Source organism: Oryzias melastigma, linkage group LG4 (genome assembly GCF_002922805.2).
Source record: "Oryzias melastigma strain HK-1 linkage group LG4, ASM292280v2, whole genome shotgun sequence".
NCBI classification, from domain to species: domain Eukaryota; kingdom Metazoa; phylum Chordata; class Actinopteri; order Beloniformes; family Adrianichthyidae; genus Oryzias; species Oryzias melastigma.
In genome coordinates, this window is record NC_050515.1 from 26,197,149 (window position 1) to 26,223,174 (window position 26,026).

General features: G+C 37.9%; 1 protein-coding gene and 1 long non-coding RNA gene across 2 annotated transcripts in view; one reads left to right on the top strand and one right to left on the bottom strand.

The window, feature by feature from the left end:
* Positions 1-14,278, bottom strand: part of LOC118598705 — a 37,556-nt gene extending 23,278 nt beyond the window's left edge. The window contains exon 1 of the long non-coding RNA XR_004947805.1: positions 14,152-14,278. This is a non-coding gene — a long non-coding RNA (uncharacterized LOC118598705). The remainder of the gene's footprint in view (positions 1-14,151) is intronic.
* lpp (LIM domain containing preferred translocation partner in lipoma) overlaps positions 1-26,026 on the top strand; it is a gene marked incomplete in the record, with an annotated part of 191,134 nt that overhangs the window by 23,775 nt on the left and 141,333 nt on the right. The window contains 1 exon segment of the mRNA XM_024279088.2: positions 6,496-6,533.

Consider the following 26,026-nt stretch of genomic DNA (forward strand, 5'->3'; position numbering starts at 1 on the left):
ATTATCTGAGGAGGACAGACGGGGGGGTCACGGCTAGCTGCCCCTGCGCTGCTCGGGTAGTTACTCCTCTGAAGGCATCATCTCTGCGTTTTATGGAGCGTTTCCTGTTTGGGACAACTTTTGTGGAGTGGAGTCACACAACCACAAAGCAAACACGACAAAGTCATAAAGGGCAACAGCAGCATGATGCAAACTGCACAGGAACTAATGCAAAGGTTGATGTTTGGTCACGCTACCCCAGTTAGGACGTCCTGCCACTGCCTGGGGGGAAAGTATGTCCCTTTTCTAAAGGGGCCACACTGACTTTGATAAAAAAAAAACAGCATATATAACTAGGATGATAAAAAAGGTTTTTCAAGAGGTTTTATTTTAGGAAGGTTGTTTTTTGTTACAGTTGAAACATTTTAATCAAACATATTTTCTTTTGTGTTGTTTATTCATTAAACAGCTTTGGGTTTTTGGAGAAAAGTTCTTTCTGGAACCCCTCTTCCTCTGCACATGCAGCTTTACAGAGAGCTGTAGAGCTTTTAGAATGGTACAATATATTTGGAAGTGCGTTTTAACATTTTCAACTTAAAAATACACAATAATAAATAAAAATACTTATAATTATAAAGAGTGAATCACTCAAAACCACTCACAAATAAGTGATTGCACCTGGTTTGAGGTTAAAAACAGGTGACACCTTTACAGGTGAAACTACTTTCGAGGGGATACGTGTTCATGTCCTCTGTGCTCTTTCTGAAGCATATTTATAAGTTTATACAGAAACATGGAAAATTGCAGAAGACTGTAGTTGACTGTAAATGATAAAAGCGGCCAAGAGAGCACAAATTTACTCCAGACTGTCATGGAGTCGAGCCTGAAGTTGGGACCGGTCTACTAGTACTGACTTCTGTGTTTTTGTTATGATCAGCAGTCAGGCTCGCCATCTGCAGCAACGGATGAGCAAGCAAGTTTTATCAGATGGGCAAAAAGGTAAATCAGTAAACAAACAAGGCGTGCGAACGGCTGGACCGCTGCTGCAGCGAGGCTGCATTAAACTGGCTCAGCAGGTTCAGGGGGGCCAGGTGAAACTCAGTGGAGGCAACCTGTGGGCAGGTGAGGAATAAAGAAAGCCTGTGGAAAATTCCAGGATGAGTGTTGGAATCTTCCTTCACTTGAAAGCAAGGGTGGATCATCTGTGTCTAACAAGAGATAAAAAATTCCACTTCTGTGCATCTCAGTGTCTGTGAGCCACACAATACTTCTGCTTTTATTTTCTCTTTAATGTTACATGTGCTTTAATACGGAACAAAAAATGTGTTGTCAAACAACAACACAAATAATAATTCGGAATCAAAATGTGATGCTTGGAGAAATGCACACAAATACAGTCAACACTGAATAAAAAAATGTTTTTTTTTTCTAATGGTTTAGTTTGTTTATTTTAATCCCAAGGTTAGTTTCTTTAGAGAACTTTCTTGAGACTTTATGTGAGGATGACGGTTTGTGTGTGACTCCAGACACATTTCTGTGAACTCACCAGCACTGAACTGGACCCATTGGCTCAGAATAGGATTGACTTTGTGCATTTTGTCTGAACATGTAGTCCACTTTGTGACAGCTCTCCAAAAACACGGAAGTGTGCAGAGTTTAGAAACCTAAGTGTGTGTTTGTACTGTAGACAGCCGTCTTCATCTTTTGAGAAATCTGTTCAATTTAAGGCCAATTTTGATTACATACTATTCAATTTCTTTCTTTGGGATCTCAATCTAAAGAACTTGTTTTGGAATGATTTAAATGCTGCTGCAAGACTTTTTAAAGCAGGAAATAAAAGGTGGGCTGATGATACTCTATCTTTATTCAAACTTTACATTCAAACTAGAGCAGATTATAAAATGTTATTTTTGACTTTTAAATTGCTAAGCAAACAGGATTTATCTGGCTATTACTGCTTGGGGGCAATATTTAGCAAATGCAGTCTATAGATTTATCTGTGAACCATTAAAATAATGATCATAAAAAGTAAGTATTTCTCACTATTTAAGGATTTTTTTGGTTAGGACTAAGTGGTTGCAGGAGCGTTGAGCGCTTATACAAAAGGAATTTGGATCTTTAGGATCAGTGTGAGAATAACAGTTTTTTTTTTCTGCTATCAGTCAAAGTCAAGAGTTGCCAACCATCACATTAGGTCTGCATGAGCAGCAGAATCATCCAGAATGCAACAAGAAGAAGGAACATTTGATTTTAGTCTCTTTCAGTTCAGTTCATCAAAAAGTGAAGAAAAAAAGACCTTTTCATGACCTAAATTACATTTCTTTGACAGATTGCTCTTCTTTAGAATTGTGTTAATGGTCTAATATTCTTGGATGATCAATTGTGTTTGATAGCAAATTACTCTATCTGAACATTTAATAGCTTTGATAATTTGAGTATTTAGCTCATTGTCTTTTTCCCCGTGGCCTAGGCGACTAAAAAGACTTTATCCTGAGTTATCATAATGGAGCTGGCATTGAATGAAATTGCCTGGTTTTATTGAGCGGTTTCAAAGGATGTTCGGGCGGCATTTCCATCGTCAGAGCTTTGCAGACGGAGTCTTTTAGGAATGCTGCGTGCGACTTCTGCACACCAACAACATGAAGCTATTTTCATGGATGTTGGTTTAATAATTTAGTGGGATTGTCACAATGCTATTTGGCAAGGCAGATGTTGAAACAATAGATGAATAAAGTGTGGGAACAGCAGGTTAGTGCGGCGTGCCGGTGGTTGCACGCTGGTGACTGAAAGCGGCTGGTGCCTGCTTTCTCACCGTGATTTCACCGAGAAGAGGCAGTTTCATGTTTCGGCTGTTTGATAGCTGTTAAATCTCTGTCAAACTTTGAACATGAAGCACGTCTGCAGATCATACCTGAACGAGACAAAAGAGGACTTTATCCTCAGAGTATAAACGCAGATCAAAGAGTGTAATCGTCTTCAGAAACTTCGCCTTAAATCACTCTGATCATTTATGTGCATAATGTTTTTCTTTTTTATGATTTTTTTTTTTTTACAAATTGGCTTATTCTTTTGATTTCAGTCTAAACAAATGCAGTTGGTTTATGTCTTAAAATGTTTCCGTTTAAATTAAAAAAGGGGCTTTTGACAGAAACACTAATGAATCTTTAAAGAACAAAGGGAGTTGCAGTTCAAAGTGGGGGTGAAAGTGTTTATTAAAAATGGATAAATGGAGCAAAAGACGAGATCAAATAGTGTGGAGAGTGATTCCTGCTTTGTTTATTTCCTTCTAAAAGTCATTAGGATTCTTATGTTTCTTCACAGTCACCTGGTGACATGAGAAGCTGACAGTGTTGTCTAATGGAAGCTGCTATGTCAGAGATTTCAAATCAGAAGGTCATATTTATTTAGTTTATTGATCTGTGTTAACTCTGTGTGATGGCGGGTTCAAGGTTTAATGAAATCTAAGAATTGTTTGGCAGAAGATGAGCTGAAGCAGAGTTAAGAGTGTTTATTGGAGTGTGTGCAGACATGATGGTTTTTCCTGGTGGAAAATCAGTGCAACAAAGAAAACAGAAATATTTCTGTGAAAAACAATAATATGCACAGATAGAACACGTGTTTTAATAAAATGGGAGTACATCACAAAAAGAGGAACCCTAAAATACGGAAAAGAACACTAATTCAATCAACTCCATCTACACCTCCCGCTGCCTCAATAGAGCCAGGAACATTCTGAAGGACCACACTCACCCCGGCTTTCACCTCTTCAAACTGCTCCCTTCTAGCAGATGCTACAGAGCCGTAAGGGTCAGGACAAATAAACTGTGACTGCTCTGAATGCCGATTTCAAACCATAGACCATCTAATACTTGGACATTCCTCTGCGATTCTTACACATTTGTCCGATTTTGCACATTCCTTTGAAATGTATGGTCTTCTTTTTTAATTTATGTATCTGTGTTGACCATTGAAGACTAGAAAGGTGTTCTGTTCTATTCTATTCTTGAAGAAAATAAATTGCATGAAAATAGTAAAACTATAGAAGTTTTTCTGTTCCATCAATTCGGAATTTTTTTAAACCTTTTAATTTTTGTTCTGAATTTTTTTGATTTTCGATGCTCCAGAAATTCAATGGAAAAAAAATAGTTTGAAAAAAATTGCTATATTTGTCTCACCAGAACAACTAGTTGATCTAAGAACACATCGATAGCCAGCCAATCAAATCATAACACTGACGTGACGACAGCGTTTGCTCTGTTCTACTGGAGCACAAAAAAATTCAGGATGAAAATTCAAAGGTTTAAAAAATTCAGAATTGATGGAACAGAAAAACTTCCATACAAAACTCTGTAAACCCAGCAAGTAATTTTTACTTAAGAAATTTAGAATTCATCATAATCTAGTAATAAGGAATTTAACACAATTCAAACAGATAAGGATACAAAACTGTTATATTGAATCACTTTAAATTGACTATAACTCCCAGTAATACTTTTTTTTTTTGCTAATTTTCAGCAAACATTTTTGTTTTTGTGAGTGTTTACAAGCCTAAATGCAGGTCATTTTTGTTACAGTAGAAAAAAATCAACATAATGAGGGGAAGAAACTTATTTAAGAACAAAATGTGATCAAAGTTGGAACATAATCTCAGTACAAGCTGGCCCTTCCTAAAAATTCTTCATAATATTTAAAATGATCACCTATTCTTAGAACTTAAATCTGACAATGAACACCAAACTTGTCCAAATTTACTGCTTTAAAGTGATGTCCATAAAAGTTAACCAAAAAGTACAATTCTTAAGTATTCAGAAAAAAATAACATTTTAGTATTTGAAATTGCAAATATAGTGCATTCAGATGTCATTCAGATCTCTGAAATGAAGCAGTTTTTGAGCCTTAAATCAAGTTTTACTGTCAAAAATATTTTAGAAAAATTGTATTGACTAATTTTAATAATAATTCCCTTATGTTTAGAATATAGTTCTTAATTAGATAAAAGCTTGGAAAGGTGTAAAACAGAGAAGTTAAATCCAGTTAAAAATAGGTAAAATATCTTGAATGTCTGCAAACAACTTTTTACATTTTTGCAAATATCAAATAGTTGCAGTGTAATTCCGGATCAGATGAGCATTAGTAATGCATAAAATTCTGCTCATTTTAGTCACTCATTTCTGGAATGGGATATATATTTTTACCGTTGTGTCATTCTTTTCATTTGCTTTCAGACCTTAATGTAATCTACTTGATTCTTTCATACCGTGTTTTAAAGCAGCTACAGAAAAATGTAGAGCAGGAGCTAAATGAGGGCCGGAGACAGATGCTCCTCAGAAACACACAGAAATGTAAGGGATGAAGATTAGACAATGGCATGAAAGACCACAGTCATAAGTGGGAATTGTAGTTTTTGCTTTGTGATGGCACTTAGACTTGGCGTTGAACTAACAGTGGCTTTTTAAACCAGAAAGATGATAAAGAAACTAGATCCTCAAAGCTGAGACCTCTAGTCTTTTTTGTCGCCCACTTGGATACCTAGATGCCTATATAATTAAGTTCCCAAAATGGTCACAAAGCTACAAAACTTGTTTTCTGAAGAAGCCGCAAGCTACAGTCATGGGAACTATTAAATTTGCCCCCCAAATCCAAGCCATTATTCTGAAGACAGCACGAGCATTTCTCATCAAATCCACGTCCATGTATGACACAGATCCGTGGTTGATTCTCTTCCTGACTGGCTCTCAGTCAGAGAGAGAAGAAACGGCAGCCATTCCTTAAAACTAAAAATAAAGGGGGCCTCAAGAAACTGAAGTGAAGTTGAGAAAAGACCTAGTTGTCAGTTACATGTCCCAAAAACATAGTTTCATACTCTGCGAGGGGGAAAGTATGAAAGAAGCGAGGAGAACAATCCCAAACTGGCGCCCACCAGTAATTATGATCCGAGTACAAAGACATTTTTGCCATTCCAAAGGGAGAAGGCGAGTGTAGGTGTATTAATTCCTGTTCCTTCCTGCTTCCTTGACTTGGAAGTTTACATTTAGAAAAATAGCCCCCCCTTTCCCTCAAAAGAAAATAATAAACAAGAGCTGTCACTTTGAGTGATGCTGGTGGTGTGCAGCATCCGCGCTCCCACTACTGCTCCCTATAGGATATGCCACACTGTGGCAACGTGGGAAACTGACGCCGTCAATTTATCAGAACAAAAGCTTTCCTCAGCAAGAGGAATACGTATGTTTGGGCCCTGGAGACAAAAATCATTCCACCCCCACCCGTACCTGCATCTAAACAGAATGTAGGACATTCACAACCCCCGAAATAGCAAATTCCCTCACAATTATCATTGTTGAATTTATCCCCTGCAGTCAAAAGTTGGTGCCTCACTTTAGGAGTTGGAGCCGCTCCTTTAATGCAAACTTTTTTACAGTAAACAACCAAAGGACGACAGTGGGTTCAAGGAGCGATTTAAATTGACTCTTGTTAAAGTGGACCTTCTACTTGAACTCATGTCTTGTGTCTTCCCAGGATCCCGCCACTGTGACCCTCACAGGAGTCAAGTGTTGGTAAGTACCTGACCCACTTCTTCTTTTAACGACAAAATTAGGATGAATTTAAGGTTTAAGTCATGAACCTTTGAAGGTAATCATCTGAAAATGGAAGATTTCTCAACTTGGTGTTGATGAGGTATTGAAGCGATGTAATTATTGATAGTTAATAGTTAAAGGGTAACACAACAAGGCAGTTGGAGGCTGATTCCACTCTCAGCCCGGATTTAAAAAAGGCAAAAAAGGGGCGGGCTGAGCGGAGAAGCGGTGAAGTTGGCGCCCTGCAGAAGAGATTCTGGTTGAAATTCAGTAGGGACATAACTCTGGTTATGGAGTATTGCACCAGCTCTAAGATCCACTTAAGAGCATTGTGGGAGTTTGCACAACCTTTCATTTGAGTTTGGTGGATTGAAGAAGGTATTGTAATGTGGAGGGGCTTTGACAGAGGTATCCTTGGCCTTCTGTAAAGATCACTCCACATTACAAGAGAATAAGCGGGGTTGACATTACGCCTGTACTTTATGCTCTGCATATTTATGTTTTAAAATGACATAGATAACATTAGTTTTCTGAAGTATACTGAAGAAAAGAAGTAAACAGAAACTTATTTTGTGTAAATCATGAAATTGCAAAAAAAGTCTAAATTTACACCAGCAACTTAAATTCTAATGCATTCTTAGTAAATTTTTATCTTAAAAGTTGACTAAAGGTCAGGGTCCTGTTCAGCAGACTCTTATGTTTTCTCTAGTCAGTCTAAACTTTGAAGAAACCAGAAAAATAAAAATGTACAAAAAAAAATAACTGCCAAGAAATCGCTGGTTGTGAGTCTGGAACGCCTTCACAGCTGTTTTAAGTGGACAAACACTGGAGCATCGTTCAGACAAACTCAACAAACGTGGAGAAGCAAAGCATACCTAAAAGCTCAGTTTGAAATGATTGAATGCTGATGATGTTTCAGGGTTAAAAGAGGAGCTGAGGAGCTGTAAAGTGAAAGCTGTGACATGTCACAGCATGTGGGTGACAGAGGCTGAAGCTTGCACAAGTTTCAGTTCTAGTCTGTGCTGAATACCATGAACCCTCCACAGATGGTTTACATTCGTTCATGTCAGGAGGAAGGTGGGACATGAGGGGGGAGGGGGGCAACCGGAAAAACGACACTTTTAAAAGGGATGTGGACGTGAGGGGCTGGGTGTACATCATTTCCCTTTATCACCAACTGAACAGTTAGGAGACAGAAGGAGAACTGAATTTTTAAGACCTCATTGTAGATGGCTGTTTCTAAATTTCCACTCTTATTATCTTTTGATCTATTTTAAAAGCATTCCCAGTGGTATTTTAACCATAATTGTGCCGTTTTTAGCCAAAATCAAAGGCCCTGTGTCATTTTATAGGACCTAGTTTCTGCAGATTAGCAGTAATTCATAATAGATTTGCCTCTAAGTTGTGTTGGTGCAGAGTAAACCTACCCGCATTTCCCATCATCTCTTTGTTTACAGATCTCCCACTAGCTTACAGCCCCTCACAACCACAAGCTAACATTAGCGGTGCAACAAAAATGGCGAGCAATATCAAAACGTTCCAGTCGTACAGTTTTAAGTCAGATGCCAGCACAGATGAGGAAAAGACATACATTGTATACAAGTCGATGAATCGGAATGGAGCAGATCAGGGAACTTGTGGTTCAAACGGCATTTTGTTCATCTGTTCCCAATTTACAATGATTTGAATAAACGTATATATGAAAATGTAAGCTTATTTTTACATAATCAACAATTCAAATGGGAAAAATGTAATGTATGATAAGTTCATGTCTCATTGAGGAAAAAAGGATATTGTGGTGTTGCTACTTGGTTAGCTCTGAGGTGCATGAGCATGCTCTGTTCAGACCATATGCTTTTGCAACAGATGCTGAACTGCTCACACGGGAACCTAAGCTTCTTTTAATTGAACATGAGGATTCTTTTGAACTCACACTATTAAATTTCTCTGAATTGTCTTGGTATTTCAGGAAAATATTTGATTTGTTTTTAAAATTTGAAGGCTAATCCTTTTTGGATTAATAGCAGCTTTGGAAACAGTCATTTTCTTTTGCTTTCTAGCCAGAAGGCGCTTTTAAAAATGCTATTGTACACAGAAAAAATGTGAAACATTTTACAGAAACAGGCCAGCCAGCAGCTTTATCTTTTAAACAAACTTATGGTTTTTATACAGTGTTGCCATGGAAACATGTCTTGCATTTGCAGAAAAAGTGCATGTCAGGGTCATCGATCATAATTTTGTTTTATTAGGCTGACAAAATGGAAAAATGTTTTCAAGGTTGTAGAGCTTTCACTATATTCTTTTAAAGTTCACCCAACGCTGGATTCACATTCACATTTGTCACATTTGTTGTAAAATGCAATAATGATCTCTGTAGAATGATCAATCATTGTTTTTTTAGATTAAGAAAAAATCAGCTTTAGTTGTTTGTAACCCTTGTGCAGATGACCCCAGCCATTGACATGTTATCCACCCCATGTCAAACCCCAACATACCTAGGATAGCACAAGAATTACAGCATATTGTAAATGAGACAGAAAGTACTCAATGGTTTTGTTTTTTCACCAGAGACCAAAGCAATAAAAATCAAAGTAAACTAAATTAAAAGATGTCATCTTGTTTGTGTTATAATAATGAAAGTAAAAGGATTTTGGTTGTTATTCATGTTCTTCTTAATAATGCCACCAATTTTGGAAGCAATTTTACTGACGGATGAAAAGGACAAACCTAAAAAATTTTTAGCGACAAAGTAACAACTGAACTGTACAGAAAGCCTAAAAAATAGAAATACATTTATGACGATGTTTAAATGACAATGTTTAATCATTTATATTTATCAGATATACTTGGAAAGAAGCTTTCTACATAATATACATTTAATGCATAGTATAGACGCCAATAGATGTAATTCAAACGTCTATTGCACATTGTAATTACATTTGTGCAAAAGGTGTTTCTGTAACGTGTAGCATTTCTCATCCTGTAGTATTTTTTGTCAGTTATTTTTTTATATTTCTCCTTAAGTTTAAACTGCTTTTTATAGTGGCTTAGTGCGAGAAGTCATGTTTTATCAGGTATATCTGTGAGAAACTCATTTAAATCTACCTTTAATGTGTGAAATATGATGATATATAAAACTTAAACTGATTAAAGATAACAATTCTACCTGCAGACATGAGCAAAACAACATACACATTAAGCTGTATAAGCAGGCATGACGCTACACGACACCACACACACGTCCATTTTTATTTACGTTCACCGGCATTGGCTACAATTGTTCAAAGTTAGCATCTTCAGGGTTGTGTTAAAAGTAAGGAAATGTAAAACCTTATTCTGACTGATCGGTATTATCCAATTTAGAATGGTCCAGGCAATTCACGTGAGCTTTTCCACTCAAATTTGAACCGTCACTCACATCCGTAGGAAAGCTAATGACAACAAGAATGGAGGACATCCAGCAGCAGTTTGTATTTCTGCTTGGCTTTTGGTACTTCATGTATACAGAGCATTTAATGTTGTTTGAGAGAAGATTGCTGGTGGCGAAGAGGAATACAGCCCCTTTCTTGGTGCTTTCTTTTCGCCGTAATGACCTCCCCCAATCAATGGCTCCTCGCTAAGTGGTCCATTTCATTTTTTGATAAACCTAAAGGCCCAAAAATGGTACGGTCCTGCTTCATTTTATAATGGAAACGGTCAAAACACTGAACTGGACTGTACTGTACTGTAGCGTTCAGTGGAAACGAAGCATATCAGTGATGAGGTGGTGGATTAAATTCAACCCCTATGTCATAATGACAATATGAACGGAAGAACCGATTATTTTGCTTGTAAAATCTGTCTTTGTTGGTCATGTTAGTTTGTTAAGAAACTCTTATTTTGAGAAATGGCTCATGTCTTTTCAAGGAAATAATTTTTGGAGGTCAGGGTAAACTTTCTCCATTTTTAACTCATTTATCACCTTTGTTCTGAAGCGGTAAACAGAGCTTTTGGATGAGTCAGCTTGTTTAATGTGAAACTGTGAAAGTGGCAGGTTTGTTTCAGCAGCTGACTGAAATCCGCTCGTGTTGGTCTGAAGCGCGGCAGCAGCTGTTCTCTGAAACTGGATTTTTGAAGCAAACGTTAAACTGACACGTGAACAGCCAACCTGTCTGCCAGCTCAATTTAAAGAACAGTTTAGCTTCAATTTCAGAAGGTTAACTCTTTATTGGCTTTGACTGTAGCTGAAGGGTTTCCTTGACTCGTCTCTCATTCCAGCGACTTTATGTAAATGAACAACTCCTTGAGTTCTCACTGCACTGAAACAGACATTATATTATGGGTTCTTCAGGATGTAATTTTGTGGTCTTGGATGTCGGTGGAAGATTCACACATCTCCTACATTTAGAGCTGTGAGAAATCTTCTGGCTTTTTTTGAAAATGACATTTTAGTTTTTGGCCCTGGTGACTCATTGGGTCGTCTGTGTGACGGGCCGTTCCTGCTGGCAGAGTGCAGATTTGAAATGCAGATGAAGTGAGCGTGAATTTCCTCTGTCAGCTGTGAGAGGCCACTCGCTTTCACTTTTCGCTTCAAAATGATGCCATGTTGAACTGCACTTTCTCTTCACCACGCTGTGGGTTGGATGGCATGTTGTTGTTTTTTTTTTATTTTGGGAAAAACGGCTTCAAACCAATCATGCTTTCCGTGTGAAATGGGAGCAGATGATGGTGCACAGCTGAGCTGAGATCACCTTCTGCAAGGAAAGTGAAGAGCAGAAAACAAGTAAATAAGACACGCTTAAGATGGAAAGATTAGATTAAAACGACCCCAGAGTGATTAAGAGGCTGACATAGATACCCTGAGTGGATTTTCAGAAGACTAGTGAGCGGGTTTGGATTAGTTCTAAGCAGCATGAAGGAAATAAACAGCAGTAACCATCAGTCAATTAAGGATCAAGACTCTCCAAAACAACTACTTTAACTTGACAATTAATCTTCTTTGGGTGTCACTTAGGTCATCGTGCTGCAGAGTGAGCAGTGGACGAGTGGAGGATTAAGTAAGGAGCGTGCATGGCTCAAAGCATTGGACTCAACCCTTCTTAACAAGCACAGATGCTTCTGCTTCAGCAGGCCTTCAGCTTTTTGTTTTTCTTCCAAAAACAGACAAACATCAGCTTTTTTCCCTTATAAGTGATCTTTGGATCAACAATGTCAATCAGAAAAGTGTCCAACTCTGAGGCTGACATGATCACATACATGAGTTGGCTCCACCAAAGCCTTTTAATGACATTTAAACATGAGAAAACATCTTCAACTTGTTTGTTAGAGATCTTTGAGAAATCCTTCAGCCGGATTCATCATCCGTTGTGTTTGGAAGTTCTTGCTGCAGATCCCCATAATCAAAAGCCTGTTTATAGGGAAAGTAAAAAAACATCTTAACCAATCCTATACCACCTAAAAACAAAAACTTTTAAAGTGTTGCTCTCTAAATAATACTTGGTAGTCTTTCCAGTCTTATCTAAATATTCTTCAAGCGCCAGCCTTAGAGAAGTACTACTGCCACACTGACCAGAAAAACTGATGCCGTGACTATCAATTACCAAAAAGATAAGAGTCTGACAAAAACTGAAGGCAGCTGATAATGTTTTATCATTAACTCAACATTGAACTGTAAATGAAGTCAGATATTCCACAAAAGATCTGTTTTATTCTTTTTCTTAACACAGTTTTGTAGTAGAGAAATTAGAATTTTTACATTTTCTTCCTTTAACTGAGATTTAATTATGATTTCCTAAGTGAAAAACTAGTTAACTACAAAATCATAAAGTTATTGCAAATAAATAAAGATTAAAACCAACAAATGAATATTTGAGACCATAAACGACCAGTTTATTTGATAAACAAAATCCAAAGTCTCTCAATCATCAAATTTTAAACTAAATTATGTATTTTCTCACCTGTTAGAGTAAATCTTAAACTTAGCTTTTGAGGCTATTTTCCAGTGGAAAAAAAAGTAACAAATGTGCTAGATTCAGAGCTACAGTAGAAATGTTTCTGTATTTGTGCCTCCATTTGTTTCTTTTTCTGTTCAGGGTCAAACTTGGACAGAACAGCCTGTCCATGTTTGACCCTGAACAGGGACATAACAGATAAAGAAGCGCGTGCACGCACTTCAGTTTTTTGTTCAGCGCTGCAAATGAGCTTGATACACTGAGTCATTCTGACTGTCATTTTATGATGTGTGACGCCTAAATGCTCTCTCAGAAACCAGTTCAGTTTGTTTCTAGAGAGGCAGGAATTTGGATTCTCTTCAATACGCGCCTCAAATAATGTGGATTGAAAAGCTGAAACAATAGTAAACTCAATGTGTGAACACTTTATTTCCTCTTTTGTAGAAATGTCCTGATCCAATCACGTGATCGGAAATCGGGCCCGATCACAATAGAAAATCGAAAGTCTTCCAATCAGAATCAGATATATAATTTATTCTTGATATGATCCGCACTTTATATTTCAAGCTTATTATTCCAGATAATTACTCTAATTGAAGTCTGCATATTACCACAAATTATTGCAGCACTAGTTTGAGCTGGAGGTACACAAAAACAGTTCAACTTAGTTAAGCTACGCTAGTGGAAAATTCCCAAATTCAAACTTCCAGGATCAATACCTCTTTTAAAAGACATTTTAACCAAGTGTCTCCATTGTTTTTTACTAATTCAAACAATGACCTTTGAAGGTATTTTGACAGAAAAATTATTAATTAGAAAAATGATCAACTCCAGTTTCAGACTAGATAGACCCATTTATCGTTTTTTGTCACAGTCATTGACCATAAAATGGAACTGGACAGAGTGAGTGTGGTGTCACCCTTAGAAAATGACTTGCTCCTGGCTCCAACTAAATTAAGTCAATGTAATCGCCATTTTGGAACCTAAAATTATCATTAAGCTGTGATTGGTCCAAGTTGCTCTGAGTAATCCTTTGGGAACCATTCTCGCCAATCAGGAATTGGCCTGTTGGAATTCCACACCCCACCTTAAAGTGGGCCTAAGAGAATCTGCCAATCAAATGTTTCAAACATTTGACGAAAGACCACATGCTTTTATTGAGGAATCTGATTAGATAGTTTATAACACGAATAACTTGGACTAAAGAGAATAATATCTTTACAAAATTAGTATTAGCAAATATAATGAACATGATTTGTTTCTCAATAGAAATCTATGGGATTTTGACTTCTTGGAGATGGTGCGCTGAACTTTTTTTTTCAAGGATTTTTTAATTTTCACTGGTGTCCTGACCACCTTTGTCATGGGAGGGCTCATATATCAATGTAAGGGTGGGGTCATCTGGACCCCACAATTCTCTTATGGGGTCAAGATGACCCCACCCTTACATCGATGTGTGAGGGTTAAACAGTAAATGGTCACAATGCTCTCAAAGCTAATTTTTTGCCTATGTATTGGAGACTATGAACCCTCTCAGAATTACATTCATTAGAATATTTTAATATTGTGCAGTCAAAACGCACATTATTCGGGAAGTGAGCCATCAACTTTCTACCAGCAGGCCAAATATCTTATACTCAAGAACAAGAGGGATTACAGCAACATACCTTAGGGTAGGGGTGTCAAAATCCAGACCTTGAGGACAGGCCTCCTTTATGTTTTCCAACCTGCCATTGAAGCTCCTTATTGGACAAACACATCTGATCCAGGTTATCAGCAGCAGATAAGACAGGGTTTCTAGAAAAGCAGCTGGAGGCCGGGCCTCCAGGCCTGGAGTTTGACACCTCTGCCTTTAGGTGAAATGTTTTAACCAATGATATGCTGTAAATAGACCCTTAGTCACTAGAATAACACTAATACACAGACAACAGCAGCTCTATTTTTTTTAATACACAACATATTTCCATTTCAATGCTCCACGATAATATTTAATGTTTTATCTGCCTAAAATCAGTTTCAAGCTTTTCTATGCAGAACATTTTTTTGTTACTCTTAAAGTATGAAAGTTTTCTGCGAGTTTTGCTGCCAGTATTGTGTGCTTTAAAGAGAGCATGAGGAAATTCTGGCTTAGTGTGTCATGATAAAGTTATGGGCCTAAAGCCTCTCATTGTTGTGTATCTCTGGCCACGCAGTCCAGCCTTGCAGATTCTAGAGAGCTTTGGCTGCCAACCCACCAGGCTTTTTTTTTATTTTTGTGCACAGCTGAAGCAATACCTGCAAGTCAAGACAAAGAACCAAGCACCATATGTGTCTGACTGGGCCAAGCCCACATTAGGAGGATACAATTATGATGTGAAATTTGCATCTGCTACAATTGCGTAAATGGTAGCTCAAGTATTTGAAAAAAGCCCGGATGAATTTGTCTGAAGCTTACATTCATTCACGCGCCCGGTGCTAAGGGGATTCTTGTGCAACAACGTCAGTATTCAGTAAACAAAGTGTTATTGATGAGCTGTGGCTTAGGTGGTGAGCAAGCCGGAGAGGGGATTATGCCCCCAAGCCAAAAACCCAATACAAGTTTGAATAAGGGGATGGCTGAGCTGAGCTCATTGTAACAGGAGAGGATAAGCTGTACTCAACATTTAAATAACGACTAAATGCTTGTCATGAAAAGGTTCAGAAATCTCTTAGTAAAGAATGTCTTAGTATCGTAATGTTTTCCGATGTTGTGCTGAGGGGCTGTAATGATGCAGCTTAGTAAAAGTTTGATCTCCTAAACAACACACAGTTTACTGATAAGGAGGGTAAAGGTGTAACTGTAGTAGCATATGGTAGATTCAGGGAGGAACCAGAAATCTGTTAATCCAGCTGCGGTACAGTGCAGGGATTACACCTTCTGTGACTTTTGTCCGTATTTTCATCTAACTCTGTGTTTCCCAATTTACTTTAATGCTGTTGTTATTCAGATGTTGAGTGCATGCTGTTTACAACTCCTTAAAGATACTTTTTAAGTAAGCTTTTCTTAGATTGGCTATATGGAAGAGATGAAGAACAGATGCTGGACAATCTCTTTCCCCTTATTTTCTTCTTGAACATCAATGATATAGTCAAGTTCACTTGGAAAAATGTTCAACTTTGATTCAGTTGAACTGTAATATATCAGGGATTTAAACTTTTTTAATAGCTTTGTATTTTTTGTCATGTGTACTATGTTTGTATAAAAAAAGAGGGTTTGGCTTTTACATTTCAGTGTTACAGTGATGCACTAGATATGTAGGAGGTGGGATTGACTTTTCTGGTTCTACAAGTGTAATTTGTTCCCTGTCCCGGTTATGTTATCTTAAACTCTTTATTTTAGTCTGAAACTGCATCACAACCTATTTATTTATGGAAGTCTGACAACACTATAAAGCTATGGTCCCACCACCCTCTGCAAGGCAAGTTCAAGCGGCTACTTTCAATGAAAAGCCTATTTAATATCGTTTTCAGGCTCTTTCTATAAAATGTTCATCCATTAAATGAGCATTGAAGCTAAACCAGATAAAACTTTGACCAATTAGGGACTCAGATTTGGTAGTGATGTGTGGATGACATTTTTTTAATTCATAGAAGTGCCAACCGTTTGAAAACTGATCATGAAGGAGAAATTTATAATTGCTGTTTGTGCACGACCAGAATTTTATTACACCAGCTCTTTTCATATATCGGAATAGAGCTGTGAAAGAAAATGTCTGGAGCGAGATTTACGAGATTTGCACCGTTTTAACATTTCACACCAAGCCTCTTCCAACTGTAGGTGGCGAACATGCAGTATTATTAGGTAGTGTCTGTCCAGTGTAAATTCTATATGCTAAACATGCGTTCAAGAACGAGCTTGCATTTTTGTTATGATACATTCACATGGCCGGTATGAGCGTAGTAGAAAAACCACCGACGATGGATTTTTTGAAACAGTAATGTACTCAATCCGGGAATGATACAGTCTCATCAAGGTCCTAACAAGAGCTTTAACTCATGACATAATGTCAAGATTAGAAGTTATTTTTCAAAACATTCTACAAGACATTTTTTACAATGGTATACAATCCTACTTTACTGTAAATGTATAAAATTTTCAGAATGAATTTAATTTGAAAAGTGAGGAAAAATATTTGGATGATACATTACATTGAATATAACCTTATTTATAAACTTTCAATTCACCACTAGGGTTCTCAAAACACAAAAGACAAGAAACAAACTGGACCTATAATGGACATCGTAGTCTAATCCAGCCAGTCCACATCAATTAAATTGGCCGGAATGATCTTTACTTCAATTTAATAATGACCAGTATTAGTGACCAACAAATTATAACTAAGGGTTTTTAGGATATTCCTCCTACTCACCAAGCAATGGACGACAGTCAATATTTAGATTTCTAAAATGAAAGTAACTTGCAGCAAAACCAATGACCTGATTGAGGTCTGAGAGAGCCACGATACACCTAATGAATTAAGAAATTTGTCTGCAGAACATACCTGATTCTAGCAGGGAAGTGCTGAACACATACAGAAAAAAAAGAAAAAGAGAGAGACACCAAACACGTTCATAAAGAGAATGTTGTGAGTCTTGTGTGGTCTCACTGAAAGTGTTTTTAAAGTGGAGCTGCATTCAGCGCAGCTTGAACTACTTTTAATATCTCACAAGTCACTAATCTCTCAAGAAAACGTGGGTGTAAGAGCGAAAAAAGGAAACAAACAAATAACTTGGTCCAAACAGCTGTCATGTATTGAGATCTGACCTTTTTGTCATTCTACAAATGACAAAAATGTACTTATTTACATTTTTTGGATATAACACCTTTATATTTTTAAATTAGTAATTTAAATGTAGGCAAATTCAGGTTTTTATAAATTTTTAAAGCATTATATATAGGTTATTCTTATCTATTTTTATGACAAACTATGACCAGCCCTAGGATGTGTTCTGTATATTTAGAAATGATACCCTAATAAATGTAATAATAAAAAAGAACTTGAGCAGATCACCTGCATTGTAATGGAGAGTGTCACTGTCTCACAGCTAATGAGAGCACTCTAATTGATTAGAGTGACTTGCATCTGAAGTCCTGTGATTTGCCAGAAGTGTCGCTTTGCAACGGCTCCACTTAAACATTTGTATTCTGTGGTACTGCAGGTAGAATAATGGAAAAGCTGACCCAAGATGAAGGTACTTATTTAAAATTACATGTTCTAGCCATGTTGAAGTCCTAGCTTATAATGCAGCATGTTTCTTAGAATTCATTGCAGTGTGATTTGTATTGTGACAATCCTTGCCTGACGGGCCATGTCTGATATATCACACCTTATTGTGTGATACCCTGTAACTTCCCCCAGAGTGGAAACACTTACTCCTTAGGGCTGGTTTGAAACCAAAAGTAAGTAAAACCCTGTAACCACTTGGTGGGTTGATACAAAAATAAAACTGACAACTCACTGGTAGATTCTTTTCCGTGGTATCCTCTAAGTTTAAGTTCACCTCTGCCTCCCTTTCTTCTGGTGTGCCACAAGGCTCTGTTTTGGGACCTTTACTCTTTATTTTATATCTGTTGCCTTTGCAGCACATTTTAAGCTCTTTTTATGCTGATGATATTTAGCTTTGCATATCTTTTAAATCTCAGGATGTTTTTAAAATACAGATTTTACGCAGGTGTCTGGATTTGGTTGGATTCTCCAAGTAAATGAAGCTAAAACAGGTCCTCGTCTGTCTTCTTCTTTTCCTTTCGGCTTTTCCCTTCAGTGATCGCCACAGCGAATCAGTTTCCTCCATCTAAGCCTGTCTTCAGCATCCTCCACTCTAACACCAGCCACCTTCATGTCTTCATTCACTGCATCCATAAACCTCCTCTTTGGTCTTTCTGTAGACCTCTTGCCTGGCAGCTCTAGTCTGAGTTCTGTCTGTCCTCTGAACATATCCAAACTTTCATTTTAGATACACAATACTGTATATCTTAAAATTGTCTTCAATAGAATACAGTTAAAACTATTCGTTACATTAGACGCGGGGCTCCCTTAAGACACCCCCTCCACCACCACAACCACCACCCACCCCCATCGGGCACAGCCGTGCAGATGCCGGGTGTACTTGTGTTGTGAACCAGTGTGGCAAAGGCTGGGGCTACCGAAGGCAGATATATGGTATGTGCATCTCTGAAAAAAATGTGGATTATTTTCGAAGGAGAAACACAGACACGCTGCCAAAGGCTCTAGGAGCACATCATGAAATGGGCGGCACCCACATGCGGTGTTAGGCAGAGCTTCAAGAATCGAGTTGTTTTACTTCCGAGTAGGAAAAAAACTCACGAAAAATAGCTATTTTAAAAATAAATTGTTTTTAATGTTCCAAAGGTAATATATGATCATAAATATAATTTAATCTGGAAGGCTTAAGAAAATCATGGTATGGACCCTTTAAACCATGTTTAGCTCGCTCATTTACATGCAATATGTACACACTGTAAAAAATAATAATTTTCCTGGACCTTGGTAGCCAACATTTGATTGTAAAACATTCTAGTTTCCTTTTAGTCTTATATAATGTTTAAGTAAAGAACAATTCTAATCTATTCAGTTTTTATATATAATTTTAGTGTTAAAAAGACATGACTACATGGTTGTCAAATCTCATTATCAATGCAGTGAGTCAACCGTATCCATCCAAGTCTCCTGAAGTTTAAAATAAACCTGATTCAAAAACTGATTTACCGATTCTACAACACGCTGTTATAAAACACACATCTGACAGCTTTATCCCTCAGTCTGGAAGCTTGCCTTCATCACATTTCACTGCCTGAGTCTTTACCAAGCAAGCAGCTACAATGGTGAAGCCACACAGTTGACTTGTTTGTGTGCTTTAGGATCATAATTACCACTGCCTTCCTTTTTAAATGTGTCCATCTTCAACTCATGGTTTTTTCGTAAAATGAGGACTCCAGTTTGTCCTTGTCCTCATAAATTACATTTTCGAAAGCTTTAGAAACCCCAGTCATCTTAATTGTCACCTAGTATCGCACAGTGGACAATCCTTGAAACGCCCAGCCGATTGAGTACTGCAGTTAAACTCTTCCTGCTTTAATTTATCATATTCTTTTTCAGAAAGGCTAATTCCAAAGTGAAGGAGACATTTTCAGATAGAGAAGTTGTCTTTTCATTGCCTACATCCAAACATCAAGGGCAGCAGTGAAACCACAAGATTGAAAATGGTGTCTTATTCTTTTATTTCATTTTTTCTAGCCTTTGCAGGAAGATATAAAGAGAAACCCATGCATGATGAACATTTCCTTTGCTGTCCTAAGAAGCAACACTTGTCCAATGACACTAATTAATGACTCCTTCATGTGATGTGTCTTTTGATTTCAAGGCAAAGTGTGCTGCTCCACTCCCTCAGTATTGTCAGCTCTCAGATGAGTTTCACCCTGATGACTTTGCCCCAGTATGCTCCCAAACTAGAGATGTTCATCATCTCTGTATCCAGAATGACATGTGTAGCTGTAGGCCAGCGTTCAGTTATGATCTTTCAATTAGTGTGTTTTTAACTGTAATGCAATTGTGTGACACATTTGAGCAAAGGCCGGCCGTGTCCCTGAGCTCTTTTGTTTTGTTGTGCACAGAAATTTCATTGGGCAAGAAATGGGTGTAAGACGTGGCTGTTTGACATATTAGCAGGAGGGGGGACCTGCTGATCTGTATCATTTAATGACCAATCAACCATTTTATTCATTGGGTTTTCAAGGCTACATTAAAGAGGAAAATTAAAGTAATGTTTTTGCTTAAGCTCTCTTCCTATACTCTTTTTTTATGTCTTCTTATAAGTTTGAGACAGTAATACTCATTTATTAGTAAAACGAAATGAACAAAATCCGATAGGTAATCTTCAATTAGAATACATACCATACAAAAATGCTTTTTTGCCTAATTTTGAAATAAAATAATTCCAAATTTTGAAGAGTGTATTACCTTTGTTCAGTTTAAATCCATCCGTCCATCCGTCCGCCCACAAACCTGGTCTACACCACCAGTTCCTAACAGTGTCGGCAGCTCCAATAGTCTAAGAACCAACAATCATTTTTGGGCTCCTTTAACACAGATCTGCTCTTTTTCTTTGTGGAGTAATTTTATTTTTTTTAAATGAATTACAAGTCTTACAACCTTGAAACAACAAACGTGCAAGATGTTGGGAATACAACAAAAAGGAGAAACAAAGAAACAAAAGAAAGGATTGTATACTTTCAGGCGGAGATGCTTCTTTAATCTCTAGAAGATTCATCAGGCTTGCAGCAGGCTTTGTTGTTTTTTTGTTCTGAATATAGCATATATGAGACATTTATATATCTTCAGAATTGTTACTCCTATTATTAAAGCTTAAAAGTGTGAATAAACGGGAACCGTTATTGTCACCAGTACAGTATTAAGTTTTAGTGACCAAGATGAGCTTAATATGGGGAAAAAATGTTTTCTTTTTTAAAAAATTGACATCAACAAAAGTGTTTAGAATTAAAAAAAAAAGAAAACTTTAATTCAAGCTTAAACCATAACTGTTAGGGTCGGCGGTTAGAATAAAGTTTTTTAGAAGGATATGCAGAGACTTGTGGTTTTAAGTCGCTTATGTCTTCAGCCAGGTCCTCTTTGGTTTGTTGTGCCTTGGGGTGTCCTTCCCCATGACCCAAACCCTGGATAAGCAGCCAATAATAGATGGATGGATTACATCACTTTTCCCCTCAAGATGTTAACTACATTCTCTTGCAGACATTTATCAGTTGGGCTGACTGATCTTCAAACATGATAGGCTGATATTTGTCACACATCTATTAGGCTGCAATAAATTAACACATTTAGTATTTTAGCTGGAACTGAAATTACTTAAGTTTAAATAACTTTTTCTTATTCATTCTGTTGATCTGGAGTCAAAGCAGGATATGGGAAGTGAGATGCGTATACAGATCACCTCGTTAGGCCGTTGGTCTGAGTTTAACAGAGCGTTGAGATGAAAGATGAATCATCGCTCACCTTCATTTTCTGTCTTCATCTACATTTAAATCTGCTTTTTCTGTCAAACACAAACGCTTGTTTTCTTGCTACTCCTTTCTTATTGATTCTCGCTAAACTAGAATAATGAGGGTGCAGCTTTATAAAGCACAGAAGCACAGTTAAATATGCTTCATTTCTGCCATTCTGCCTCTGTGGCATCAACACCAGCCATTACAGTCAACTGAAGTTAAACTGTCTTCATTCATTTGCCATTGATTTGCTGAAAATATGAAATCTACAGACGCTGTGTTTGTTTGTTTGTATGTTTGTTGTTGATGCAAATATTATTTTTAAGTAGGTGGCGCCGAGGTAAGCGAGAGACGGTTGTGATATATTTACAGCTGTCAGTCAGTAACCTCCTGAGACTCCGAAAAGATAAACTCCTGAGACGTCGCGTCTTACCACTTGCAGTTTGAAGGAGCACATACTCCAGTCATCCAAGCCATCCAATTCTATTTGATATATCCCAAGCCTACACAAACTGTCAGTCAGCATTAAAGTCAGACTTGCATATTTACAGAAAAGTTGTGTTTTTGTCATTAGGGAGCAAAGGCCACAAGCTCAAGTAAACTACTGAACAGCTGTTCAAAAAAAAAACCCTTTTCAGTACTTCACCAAACATAGTTGTTATCTTGTGAAATAAGTTTGTAATTTTATGCTTAAGTGAGGCAGGAATTTGCAAGTGAAGACACTTTTTGCAGGAAAATGAAAAGCGCTGGGGAGGGAGCAGCTCAAACATGGAGATCCTTTAATCAACGGTGGCTCTATTTGTTAAGACTTCAACACTTCACCCCCCTATCAAACAAGCAAAAAACATTAAATTCATCTCTTGATTTGTTTTAGAAGCAATCCCAGTGGTCTTTTAATTGTAATTATGACGCTTTTAGGAAAAATAAATAAACCTGTGTTTTTTTCTTGGACATAGTTTCTGCAGAGTAGCAGTAGTTCATTAGAAATTCTCATCTGAGCTGTAAATGGAACTGATGGCGCGGAAGTAAACTTCTGCTTACTTCCTATGATCCCTTTGTTTACACTTCCTTCCGCTAGCTTACAGCCCCCTCACAACCAGATTCTCGCTCAGACGAGGAAAGATGTTAATGGATCGGTTTGTCTGGAAGTGGATGCATCAGAATGAGACTTTGACCCACCTATTGTAGTTTCTACATCTAAACGAAGAGCTTTTTCAAAGAGCATTTTTTTTCATTTACTCGTGATTCACTATGATCTGAATGAAGAAATACAAATGCATTTTTAAGATTAATGTTCTTTATACCTGACCTCCATCATGAGAAAAATCCCAGATGTTAAAAACACCAAAACCACAATTTTCATTGAAATGGATCTTTTAATAATCAAAGTCTGGACAGCAAACCTCACTCATAGAGGAAATTCTGGTGGAAAAATAGTCCCGTTACTGAGAGGGGGAGAAACCCGCCGGAGTGAGGAGATGCTAGAAAAAAAGATAAGAGTTGTGCCTGGAGTCACATGGATGTCGGAGTCGTAATCCTTCCTTTTGAGGTTGTTTTGTCTCGATGATTTCCATCTGCAAAGAGAGCCTTTTAGAGTTCCTCACAGCGGTATTGCAGTTGAGTGTTTTTCATTTATTTTCCTATGTTAAAAAAAAATGCTATTTCTGATTTTTTTGTTGTGCATTTAGCTTTATTTTCATTTTAGATGGTACATCTAAACACGTGATACACCAGTTAGACATTAGAGTCGGATATTTTAGTGTAATAAACATCGTGATTCTATTTTTCAGGAGAAAAAAATGATATACATAATTGATTTTCTGCATATCGGCTGATGTAACCATTACAATTCTATCTATGTACTGTTTCTGTTTACATCTTCCTTTTTGGAGTGTTTCTCGGTTTGCAGACATTGTGTTTGTTTCAGTTCTAATATAATTTACTTTCCTACTAATTTTTTTTTAAGAATTTTGTGTGTTTTTGTTGCCTCTTCCATCTTATTCCTCCTTTGTGTTCACAGTCTGCCGTTGTGGCCTCTTGGTCTCGGCTCTGTCATTTCAGTGAAGCTTAATATCAAGCGCAGCTTGAGTTTTTGAAATTGATATCTAGAAAAACAGCACTTCAAAAAAAAAAAAAAGTGAACACTTAGAAATCTATGAACCAGAGTGGAAAGTCCGCTCCAGTTTTTATTGAGGCTGTAACTTTCAGCTCTTAATGTTGGAACAAAAAAAAAAAAGGCAGAGAAATACTTAATTCAGCACTTTGTGCTCTGCACAGGCTGGTGGTGAGGCTGCCTGATGGGGGTGGCAGGGGGGTGCTGGTCTTTGTAGCAGTCACAGCTCCAAATCTCATTTGTAATGGTTATCAAGTGGCTGGGCTCTTCACAATAGCTAATGGGGAAAACAAATCGGTGTGTTTATCATTTGATTAACCTTCATATTATCCTGTGTAATTAGCCTAATTATGAGAGGCTTTACACCAAACGTCTGGCTGCAGCTCGCACAAACAGGTCTGAGCTTTTGTGGCCTCAAACCAGCACGGAGCAACTGCGTTACATCTTCACGTGGAACCATCAAAATAATCTCTTTAAAATTCAGTTATGGTTGTGAGATCTTTAAAGATCAGTTCCTCTATTTGAGGCTGCCAGGTATGAAACACGCGGCGTGCACACAAGCGGGCGAGTGAACGGCCTTTGTGAGTTGCTGTAACTGACCCAGCGGTTTTGTTGCGGCGTCTCTGAGGAGCGCTTGTCGGCTCCTGTCAGCCCAGAGTGAGCTGCCTCGCGTCAGGCCGGAGTCTGAGCGCAGGTCGGACGAGCTGTGACCGCGACCCTCCTCTTCTTCTTCTCCGCGCCGCCTGCTTTGACACAACACAAAGGTGTTTTTTGCCTGCTAGCTTTCTCACTCCTCATTGTCACAGTCCGTTTGGGTCAAGTTGCCAGTTCTGATTACAGGCTTGAGCCACAGCAGGTGTGTGTACACTGCCGCCTGATGGCTGTGGTTTAGGTGAGTTTGCTCATGCGGCGCTGACTTTATCCCAGCGTGGAACGTCAAGTTGTAAAAAGAAAAAAAGAATGAAGTGAGACAGAAGTTTATCATGAAGTCTGATAGCTATGATCCCCTTCATGTAAAGTAAAATAATGTTTTAATTTATGTTATATCATAAGCTGTCTTGTGTTGTTGAGTAAAGTTGAGGTTAGGTTTGAGAAAAGCAGTTTATTTGAAGCTCTACTGCCTCTGTAATTCATAATAAAGATCAAATGCTTGTCATAGATGTTGTCTGATGGGATACAAACACTATTGATGCTTTCAGTCAAACATATTCAACTAAGTCAAGTAAAAGAAAAATGGTCTGGACGAATGTCTAATCTACCAAATATATTTTAAATGATGAAAAAAAATTATGGAAGAATATTTTCTATACATCAGATCTTTTAGGGCAGTATAGCCAATGAAGTGAGTTTTATTCTTGGATTATAACCCTTGGACTGTGACCAAAAGAGTACACAGGAAACTGCAAAAACGCAAATACTTGCAAACCTTGGAAACATTAGCTTAAATGAGGATTATATTGGTGCTTTCTAACGTCTGTTTTATTTATCAATGGACCTACAACCAATGGGGGCCAACAAGAGGTACAGATCAGTGTTTAATGGGTCCATTTTACATTGAAAACGCTCAATATACCGGACTGGACCGCTCAGTGGAAACGTGGCTCCTGTGCTCGTCCCCAGCCCGGCACGGTTGTGTCAGATGCATTTTTCTGTAAAACTCTCTGCCGAATGTGCGGTTCGGTGACAGCTTTTTCACTAAAGCTGCCCCAAAAGGTGAACAACAAAATTTAAAAAGTGTCTTATTGTCATTGTCTTTTCAGAGCCCTGTCTTCTAAATGACAGTGCCTTGTCTCCACACATTTGTGCAAGTTTGCAAACTTTCTGAGCAGCGGATGTTGGATCTTTTTCTCCTTTCTCTGAGTGCTTGGATCTGAAAAATCCAGATGAGATGTGCCAAACACATCTGAGTAACCCTTTTGAACCCCTGAACCCACTCAATAATTTACTCGAGCAGAGTAAATTTGGCCCAGCCGTTTTAAAAGGGCCAGCAAGCTGATAAATTATTCCCCCACAGCTCGAATACTTAGGATGCCTTCGTTATATGGGTTCATCCCTCGCTAGAAAAGAGAAAAAAACTAACAAAACACTTTTGAGTGTTTTTAGTTGTTCTTGGTTCGGCGTGGCGGCAGCTAAATTAGCGCCATAAGCCACGAGGGAGTCGCCGTAGCCTTAAACAGGTGTTGGGATAATCTTGTCTTGTAGCTGTTCTGTTTGCAGTGGTTCTGTTTCAGAACATGATGTTTGACTCGCCCAGTCATCTGATGTCCTGAGACTGCTATTGCACCTTCGCCATTAAAATTTCAGCACTTGAAAGAGGCCCAAAACAGCCTTTTGCTTTTATTAATATGCCAGCACGTGGCATGGTGTCACACTTACTGCCCTTTCAAATATT